The sequence below is a fragment of the Silene latifolia genome, unplaced genomic scaffold (assembly GCF_048544455.1).
Source record: "Silene latifolia isolate original U9 population unplaced genomic scaffold, ASM4854445v1 scaffold_149, whole genome shotgun sequence".
NCBI classification, from domain to species: Eukaryota; Viridiplantae; Streptophyta; class Magnoliopsida; order Caryophyllales; family Caryophyllaceae; genus Silene; species Silene latifolia.
This window is the reverse complement of record NW_027413137.1, coordinates 385,180-393,111: the sequence shown is the minus strand read 5'-3', so window position 1 is coordinate 393,111 and position 7,932 is coordinate 385,180. Positions and strand designations below refer to the sequence as shown.

Below are 7,932 nucleotides of genomic sequence, written 5' to 3'. Positions count from 1 at the left end.
CTTCTTCGGTCTCCGCTCCTTCGACCATGGCGATAGTGGCATCCATGAGGTCGCCCTCCTGTTGTAACGATGGGCTTTTCCCCTTCTCTGACTTCTTCGCCACTTTGAGGGATTGCATGTTGCACCCTCTGGCAGATATCTGGACGTTGACCACTTCATCTTTTTCGTCCTTTGAGACGAGCTTATGCACTTCCCCTCGGTCCGAGACATACATCAGTGTCAGGGCCCGGATGGACATTACTGCGTCGGCCTCGCTCAGAGTGACTCGGCCTATGAGAACGTTGTAGGCGGACGAGCCGTCAATGACCACGAACTCAGACATGACGTTCTTGGCCGCATTCCCTTCGCCGAACATCACCGGCAGCCTGATTGACCCCAGGGGTACCAGGCCGGCCCCGGAAAAACTGTACAACGGATTGGTGCAGGGGCTCAAGTCCTCGACCTTCAGACCGAGGTTGAGAAAGCACTCCCTGAACATGATGTTCGTGTAGGCGCCTGTGTCAATCAGGCACCTCTTGACCAGGTGGTTGGATATGTCCAAGTGGACTACTAGTGGGTCGCTGTGCGGGGCGATGACTCCCTCGTAGTCCTTCTTCCCAATAGTTATGTCGGGGATGTTGGAAGTGGTGGCCGCTGTTTTGGGCACAAAGTTGATGGCCTAATATAGCTCGTTCAGGTGCCGTTTGTGCCCATGAGCGGACCCACCATTCTCGTTGCCCCCGATGACAACATGGATTACTCCTATCCGTTCAAAGACGGATTTTTTATTTGAGCCGCCGGTGTCCTTGTTTTGGCCCCCGGCAACATATTTGCCGAGGCTCCCCTTCCGGATCAGCTCTTCGATGGCATTCTTCAGATGCCGGCAGTTGTCAGTTAAGTGACCGGTGTGGCCGTGGTACTCACAGTACTGGCTCGTGTCACCGTCCCCCCTTGCCTTGGGAGGCCTTTCCCACTTCTGCCCCTCGTTTTTGCTCAGGGCGAAGACCTCGGCTGCAGACACGACCAGGGGGTGTGACCATTGTACTTCTTTTGGTAGTACGTTCCCGAACTCCCCCCGGTGCCCGCCGAGTTCTGTTTCCTGGCGGACCTGTCAGATCGTGACCTATTATTGTCACGGCGTCCTTCGTCCGGGTTGTCCTCCCGGCGGCTCTTTCTCTCTGAGTGCCCGGCCTCGCTGGGGCCCACCCAGGTTTTGTGATAGTCCTCCACCTTTATGGCTTGGTCGGCCATCTTCCTGGCAGAGTCTAAGTTCAGGCCGCCGCACTTGATGAGCTCGTTTTTTAAGTCTCCTCTTGGGAGACCTTTCATCAGTGCGAAGGCCGCCAGCTCGCTGTTCAGCTCACGAATCTGCTGAACCTTGGCTTCGAACCTCTTCACATAACTCCGGAGAGACTCGCCTCCCTCCTGTCTGATAGTTAGGAGATCCGATGTCTCGACGGCCCTCCTCTTATTGCAAGAATACTGGGCCAGGAATGTGTCCCTTAGGTCGGCATAACAGTATATCGACCCATCGGGTAGCCCCTTGTACCAGCTTTGTGCCATCCCCTGCAGGGTCGTAGGGAAGACTCGGCACCAAACCTCATCAGGTTGCTCCCACACCGACATGTGAGACTCGAAAGCCGCGGCGTGGTCGGTTGGGTCGCCTTCTCCTTTGTATGATATGGGTGGCAACTTTAGCTTAGTCGGCACCGGGACCTCTAGGACGTAGGCATCGAGGGGCTGTCTGACCACGTGTCGAATGACACGCGGCGATCGGCTCCTCATATCCTTAGTCCGGCTCCTCTCCCCGTGGCGGGAAGGGCTTCTTCTCCGACTCTGGTGAGTCGGACTTCTTCTCCGACTCGGTGAGTCGGACTTCTTCTCCGACTCGGTGAGTCGGACTCCTTTCACTCCTGCGGGGGGCCTCGTCGGTCTTTGCGGCGACACTGTCCTCCCGCGAGTGCAGGAAAGGCTCAGGTCTACCACTAGCGCTCTGGGCTCCCCCGGCGTCTTGACATGGTCAGCTTCCTCCAATGCTCCGTTCAAGTTTCTCGGAGTCACATTTTGGGCCCTGGTCTCCTGCGCGGGTGCCGCCGCTCTTATCGTCGTGACAGTGTGAGTCGGCGTGCCACCAATTAGGTCCAGGAGTAACTTCAGCTTAACTGCATCAACCACATGTCCCATGATGGTGACTTGGTCGGCGGGCAGCGGCGTATCTGGTACTATTGGCATCCCGTACGCCGGTTGAATTACTCGGCCGGTGGAGGGCTGTACAACCCAGAATTGTGGACGGTATCATCTTGGCGGAGTCGGTTTAAATCGGTCACAATTGCTTCCTTTTTTTGACATCTTCTTAGCTTGTTGTGGTGGGTTTTGTTTTTTGTGTTTTTTTTTTTTTTTTTTTTGCAAGGGATTTGACTAGCTTCTAGTATCTGTTCCCCACAGATGGCGCCAATTGTTCCGGGTGTAATTCCGAAGCAGTTATTTGTTACCACTCGTGGCTTGTAGAATGACGTCCTTGGTTGAATCCTCCTTTCGGTCTCCTGAAACAATGAACAAACTGAGGGCTCGACTTTGGCCGAGCGTACTCACTCCGACGCTCAAGTCAGTGGACTTAAAGAGATAAGTTGTTGTTACTTGGCGAAGTATATTTTGTAGAGCGATAAGGAAGATATTACCAGATGAAGAGTGATTCTTAGGTTAAAAGGTGGATCCTTTCCTCAATGAGGGTTGAGGAGTATTTATAGACTTTCACCTTTTGTCACGTAGTGGCCAAGTGGCTAGCAGGTGGAAAGACTGTCCTACCCTCGGCCGAGGGACCCATTGCAGGCCGGCGGGCCCTGTTGACTCCATGCCGAGGGGTCTTGGATATGAGTACGTGGATATGTGCCCCGGCTGGCTAGTTGTCCTAGTCGAGGCACAAGAGACAGCCGACGGTCGTCGGTTAAATTCATTTGTCTAAGTCGTTGACTTGTTTGTGGATATCTTTGACCTTGCTCAATATGTTGACTTGGTCGCGGTGCGAGAATATGCCCCATCGGTATTGATATCACAATTTTTTTTTTTCGAAAAAGTTTGTTTTTTTTTTTTTTTTTAATTTTAATGTATGCTGTGATATTGTTTAGTATAACGTGTGATATTGTATTACAAAATAATATCACGATTTTTTTTTCGAATTTTTTTTTTCAAAAACTTTTTTTTTTCAGTTGTGATATTGTTTAGTATAACGTGTGAAACTGTAAGCTGTGATATTATGTAGTATAACGTGTGATATTGTATCATAGACTCAAAAAGATAGGGTGAACTCATGTGATATATATATATATATATATATATATATATATATATATATATATATATATATATATATATATATATATATATATATATACTAGTTGTTGTATCGCGCGCGAAGCGCGCGATACCCCAAGATAGTTTAATCCTCTTAGTTTAATTTCCTCATTGTGCTTGCGGTGTACGGCGTACGCGATACCTTAAGATATTAATAACGGTGAAGTTTCAATTTTTTAGCTGTGTTTTTACGAAACGAAATAATTTTTCGAGTAAAGAGGCTTTTACGTATTATATTGACATAAGAAAAAGATTGAAGGCATATTACAAAGTAATCACTTACAAATTTGACTAAATAGCTTATGGTAAATCGATTTGTTTAATGTAAAACAAAATGTAAGTGAATCATTGTTATAGAAAAAACATAGGATAAGTCCCTTTTAAAATACACTTTTTAAAATTTACTCTCTTTAAAAAAAAAGTTTTAAAATTACACCTAAAGTAGTGCAAAAAATTTAAAATTGCTCCCAAACCCCTATTTTTACATTTTTATTATAAAAATGCCCCTGATTTTTTTCTCATATGACAAATATTATGGCGGATTTGGGTGGAGGAATGTGGTGGTTGACCATGTCCTTGGGTGGTAGAAGAGTTGCAACGGAGTTTGATATTCATATGAGAAATAAAAAAATGAGGGACATTTTTGTCATAAATATGGATTATAGAGCAATTTTAAAGTTTTTGTAATATTTTGAGTGTAATTTTTAAAGGGAGTAAGTTTTAAAAAATGTATTTTAAAAGGGAGTTTTTGATAATTTACTCTTATATTATTTGTCTTGTGACGGAATTGTCGTATGTTTTCTCTAAAACAATGATTCATTTAGCGAAAATTCATTTATCACCCTAGTTTCCTTCTAGTTCTTTGATACTACTTGGTCATTTACTTGGAGGTGTTGTGATGAAAAAAATTACAATATATTATCATATCTATCTTCTTATCCCACCTGTCGTTGGTGAATCGGGTTTGCATGCATGCGTGTCCTTGACTCCTTGGTGTAAGTCAGTTGAGGTTTGTGTCTTTGGAACTTAAGCTGTGGGAGATCCTGTCTTGGTTCGTGTGGATGCTTATGGTGTTGGGTCCTTTTCTGGTCTTCTTGGTGGTTGTCGGATCGGGTTGGTGTGTCTTCATGATTGATGTGAATTTCTTTGTTTGAGATGTGCGGGGTAGGGTGAAGTCGAGGTTTGGCAATGTTGTTGGTTGGCCTGGACGCGGTGGTCTTCACCTCCGTCTAATGTTTGCTCTTGGTTTCGTTTGCTTTTTAATTTTTCAAATAATAACCTCCTATAGGTTTATCTTACTGGTTCCTTTATGGATTTTCGGGGTGTCCTGTCCTCTTATCCATGGGGTGTCTGTTCCAGTTAATTTACTTTTGGTCATAATAAGTCTCATTTATGAGACTCTAGTGGAAGATTTATGTCTTGTATGGGTTGGATTCGTCACAAGACTTTGCTTTGTAGCAATTATGGACAGAAGATTGGTTGCCGGGCGTCTTTTGATATGGTCTTTGTACTCTCTGTATGTTTTGGTTCGTCGTCGGATGTGTGACTGTAGAGTTCCATCACCAAGGTGTAGGAGTTCATTCTCCATCGGATGTAGGCCGTTGCAATGGTCTATAATCCACCTTTCCTTTCTACGCTCTTGTGGCGTAAGTACACCTAGTCCTTGCCTCTCCTCAACTCACATGTGTCGATGGCATTCCGAAGATGCTAGCTGTGTGCAAGATGTTGACAACGATGACGGCAACTTCTATTTCGTACTCCACCAACCTGCTTTTTCTATCCGACATTATCTCTCTTTAGTGTTAGTTGTTAGATCCATTGTGAAGTTAAATTACGAATGTATTAAGAGCTTAGTATGCTCTAACATTATGTAATTGCTTCTTCTCTTACTGTCAAAAAAAAAAAAAAAAAAATCTTCTTATCCCACCTTTTAGAGTGAGGCGTTATATTATTTCACATAACCGAGACGTGAACTATCATTCCTTAATTCTATCTGATGGGGCATATTCTGCACCGCTGACCAAGTCAACATATTGAGCAAGGTCAAAGGTATCCACAGCAAAGTCAAAGACTTAGACAGTCTAGCCGACGCATCCTATCGGCCTGTCACCTGGGTCTCGGCATGGCAACCAGCCAGCCGGGGCACATATCCGCGTACTCATATCCAAGACCCCTCGGCCAGCCTGCCATAGGTCCATCGGCCGAGGGTAGAACGGTCTTTCCACCTGCTACCACTTGGCCACTTGGCCACTACGTGACAAAAGGTGAAAGCCTATAAATACTCCTCAACCTTCATTGAGGAAAGGATCCAGAAATTAACCTAATAACCACTATTCATCTGGTAATATCTTCCTTATCTCTCTACACTATACTCTTAGCCAAGTAACAACAACTTACCTCTCTAAGTTAACTGACTTGAGCGTCGGAGTGAGTACGCTCGGCCAAAGCCAAGCCCTCAGTTTGTTCATCGTTTCAGGAGACCGTAAGGAGGATTCAAGCAAGGACATCATTCTGCGAGCTACGAGTGGTAACAAATATCTGCTCTGGAATTACACCCGGAACACTATCGATCAATGTACCACTGTCCATTCTCAAAATATAGTAATAAGTAATTATACGTATCCGTTTTACTTCATACTCCGTATAAGGCAAATACATAGTGAGACACTTGGATAGAACATAACAACCAATATAGAAACACTCTGTAATTGTTTGACAAGATATTGCCACGAATGATAAGATGTAAATAGTACGAGTACGTTATAACAAATTAGAAACACCGGATATTCATCTTCTCATCCTCATTCTCGTTCTCATTTTCTTTCTCCTTCTCTTCCTCAGTCTTCTTATCATTTTCTTTCTCCTTCTCTTCCTCATTTCCTTCAACAACTCCCATCTCTTCTCCTTTTATCGGGTGGAAGAGTCATCATTACTGGAACATAATACTAACAAAGATCAGCAAACAATAGAAATACACTAATCGTTATGTATTTCGGCACACCAGATTTCAAGAGTCAATATTACTCAATAACACGCTCATCGTCATTTCAACATCCATTAAAAACCAAAACAGAACCCCATCTAATATGTATAGTAGTTTGATTGTCTAATAACTGACCTGTTCAGAATGACAAGCAAGTTAGCAAGTAGGTGAGGAGTTGAGGCAAACGCTGCCTGCTCTCGAACAATAGGTTGAGTAGGCCTCGTTTTCTACATGTCAAATTACAGAATATATGATCATGTAATGGATGAGATTAAAATGTACCAAGAAAGCTAAAGGAAGGAGAAACTGATAACTCGTGGCTTGTAGAATGACGTCCTTGGTTGAATCCTCCTTTCGGTCTCCTGAAACAATGAACAAACTGAGGGCTCGGCTTTGGCCGAGCGTACTCACTCCGACGCTCAAGTCAGTGGACTTAAAGTGATAAGTTGTTGTTACTTGGCGAAGTATATTTTGTAGAGCGATAAGGAAGATATTACCAGATGAAGAGTGATTCTTAGGTTAAAAGGTGGATCCTTTCCTCAATGAGGGTTGAGGAGTATTTATAGACTTTCACCTTTTGTCACGTAGTGGCCAAGTGGCTAGCAGGTGGAAAGACTGTCCTACCCTCGGCCGAGGGACCCATTGCAGGCCGGCGGGCCCTGTTGACTCCATGCCGAGGGGTCTTGGATATGAGTACGCGGATATGTGCCCCGGCTGGCTAGTTGTCCTAGTCGAGGCACAAGAGACAGGCCGACAGGCTGCGTCGGTTAGGCTGTCTAAGTCGTTGACTTGCTGTGGATATCTTTGACCTTGCTCAATATGTTGACTTGGTCAGCGGGTGCAGAATATGCCCCATCAGTATTGATATCACAATTTTTTTTTTTTCAAAAAGTTTGTTTTTTTTTTTTTTTTTTTTAATTTTAATGTATGTTGTGATATTGTTTAGTATAACGTGTGATATTGTATTACAAAATAATATCACGATTTTTTTTTCGAATTTTTTTTTTCAAAAACTTTTTTTTTTCAGTTGTGATATTGTTTAGTATAACGTGTGAAACTGTAAGCTGTGATATTATGTAGTATAACGTGTGATATTGTATCATAGACTCAAAAAGATAGGGTGAACTCATGTGATATATATATATATATATATATATATATATATATATATATATATATATAGAGAGAGAGAGAAGGGTTCTTATAAGGGCACTACATCTAATAAGTCCCTAAGTCCTTATAAGGGCCTTTAGATGGAAGGGATGGAGGGATGAGATTACATCTCATTCAAGGGTCACAAATGAACCTCCCTAATCTCCCTCCTTAATTGTGTATAACTCCACCTAATTTTGTACAACTCTTCCACCATTCTAATCTCCCAACTCACTTCCTCATTATTCATTCATTCACACTTCTTTCATACACTCATTCTCTCTCATCTTTCTCTCATTCTCTCAAAAAAAAAAAAAAACCAAATCAACACAAAAAAAACCAACAAAAAAAAAACCAAACAAAAAGAAAACAACCACAACCGACAGCCCTCACGCCGACCACCAACCCGCAAACCTCCCCTGCTCCACCGGACCCACAACAACCCACAACCGCACTCCTCGCCACCA

At 43.8% G+C, this 7,932-nt stretch overlaps 1 long non-coding RNA gene across 1 annotated transcript; it reads right to left on the bottom strand.

The window, feature by feature from the left end:
• Positions 1-6,005: 6,005 nt before the first annotated feature.
• On the bottom strand, positions 6,006-6,536 carry LOC141637822 (uncharacterized). The gene is made up of 2 exons (XR_012541915.1): positions 6,449-6,536; positions 6,006-6,262 (listed from the first exon to the last, which is right to left on the bottom strand). It is a non-coding gene; the product is annotated as an uncharacterized LOC141637822 (long non-coding RNA).
• Between the last annotated feature and the right edge of the window lie 1,396 nt (positions 6,537-7,932).